The sequence below is a fragment of the Ischnura elegans genome, chromosome 9, assembly GCF_921293095.1.
Source record: "Ischnura elegans chromosome 9, ioIscEleg1.1, whole genome shotgun sequence".
NCBI lineage: Eukaryota > Metazoa > Arthropoda > Insecta > Odonata > Coenagrionidae > Ischnura > Ischnura elegans.
Genome location: NC_060254.1, coordinates 56,873,962 through 56,876,459, shown reverse-complemented (window position 1 = coordinate 56,876,459; position 2,498 = coordinate 56,873,962).

The window sequence follows — 2,498 nt, the reverse complement described above, 5'->3', positions numbered from 1 at the left end:
ATCGCACAGGAAAACAGGCGTACCATCATCAAAATTTTATGGAGAGTTGTTTGAAAATTTTCATTCGGAGAAAGCCTTCAATCGGCTATAGAACTATGAGGTTCTGCAACTGATGGAATTGAGCTGATGGTTCCTCAAATGCCAAATAAGATACCTCTCAAATATTGCCTCACAAGATACCTCACTAATAAAACCAGGGCGAATTCGCCCTGAAGACGATGGCAGAGAAGGCCATTGAAACGTTGGTAGAAATGTCAATCTTGACCCGGCTGATTTCCCGAGAAGATTTCATCAACAAGATTCGCCGGGAAAGTATCTTTCATAAAACCAAGTTATTTTATTTATAAATATCGCAAACTACCACAAAGTTAAGCCTAATCTAATTATTAATGCAAATTAGTATCCGGCACATGGGTCGATTCATGATGATTCTGGCCATGATTCATCTAATTATAATTATAGGAAAGAAAAAAATTTCACTCGAACCCAGGGCGCCCGTGCTACGTGTCACAGGACGCTCGCCTCAACGCGACTGAAGCTCGATACCGGGGCGTAGGTAAGGCAATCAAATATCATAAGCACTGGTCTACGACAAAAACGCCCTAGACCACGCCGATGACCTAAAGTGGGAGCCTACTCAGGGAGGTCATGGTGCGCCAAATCGTTACTTGGGATTATCCCCTTACGCTATGCCGAACTTCCGATGCCAAATCGCGAAATAACGAGTGTAGCTCGTCATCAGGTTTTCATAATGTTTGCACTCTTTAGGGGAAAGATATAAATATTTTGAAAGTATAGCAATTATATAATTTAATTTAAAACATCCGAAATGTTCATTAAGAAGTCATATTTCATGAAATATGATACAATGGGAGGAATAAAATGATTTTATACGAGTGGCGATAGCTGTGTCCTCGATGTATGTAACTGGATACTTTAAAATGTGAAATTATAAGCACTTTTTGTGTCATCGTTCTAAGTTGATTCCAAACTACAAAATATCATTTCATCACCTACCATTCCATTTAAAAAGAACCACAGAAAAAACAAGTAAAGGAGCACGATTTTCAGAAAATAATTTGAGGTGCCATCAAACCCGGGCTATTAGGGAAGGCTCGACACTTTTTCTACATTACGTGTATAGTTACAGAAAATAACATCGGCATTCAGATTCCGGACATCACTCTCGCGATATCTCCTTGTGAGTTTGTCTCGCCAGCTTCCGAGTCAGCCGTGCACTACACTGTCCCACCAAATAGTGTGCTTCGTTTCAGGGGCGGATCCAGGATTTCTTTCTGGGAGGGGCACAAGCAAGGCCGTACCCAGGATTTTGTTCAGGGGGGGCACAAGGATACCTTGTTATACAAAACGAACGAAATTATAATGGGACCGTATTAAAAATCTATCATAATTTTAAGGGTCTGGGGGGGGCACGTGCCCCCGTGCCCCCCCCCTGGATCCGCCTATGCTTCGTTTCCTTCTCGCCGCATCATTCGTTGGGACCTCTTAAGGCGGTTGTACACGGGGCATGACATAGCGCAACCTAACGTATGTTCGAAGGCGCAATCAAAAATGCTTCGTGTAAAGCGGTGAACACATGCGAGAATGCTTGGATGCGAGACGGCAAAATAGTCCCTGCTCTAATTCCAAGCTCTCATTCTCGCTATTTCAAGATGTTTTTAGTGCTAACGTGCGCAATGACGTATGTACGAATGCAAAGTCAAAATGGCGTCGTGAAGTGCGCAGTGAAACGCGGTGAACTGCTAGAACACATGCGAGAATACGTGGATGCGAGACGGAAAAATAGTCCCGCTTTAAATTCCAAGCTCGCATTCTCGCTATTCCAACATTTTTCCCAATATGTGTCCTAGTAGTAACAATCGGAAGAAGCTGAGTGAGTTAGTTATATGGTGATAAGGACCATGATGGTGTTACTCGAATTAATCGTATCGCAGCAACAACTGTTTACACGAAACAGACCAGTATGTCAACAACGAGTCGCATTGAATTTCGCACTTTCTTCGTTATAACAAGTAACTCGCTACCCGCGCACTCAGCAGATGACGAAATTTCATGAAAGAATGCTTTTACGCGATTACCGCGTAAAGCGGTAACGCATTCGTCTGCGCAATAATTATTACACCCAAGATTGAGAAATGAATGCGGTGCTAACCTGCGCAATGGCGTTTCCCGTGCAATACGGCCTGTATATTTGTCTCGCCCGATGCTAGGCCTACCGTGCACAGCACAGTCCCACGGAATAGTGCGTTCCGTTCTGACCATATCATTCGTCGGAACCTCTTTACGCCGCCGCTACCCCTAGCTTCGCGTTCTTCCCTCGCTTCGTTGCGAAGGCGACGGTCGCTGTTTGGGTGGGAGGGGGCGAGAGTTGTGGGGTGGGGTGAGTAGGAGAGGGGGGGAGGGGTGATCGGTCGGAGGTGGGGGAAGAAAAGGGGGGTGGGGTGAGATGGTGGCGGCAGGATGAAAAGCTCGCGAGG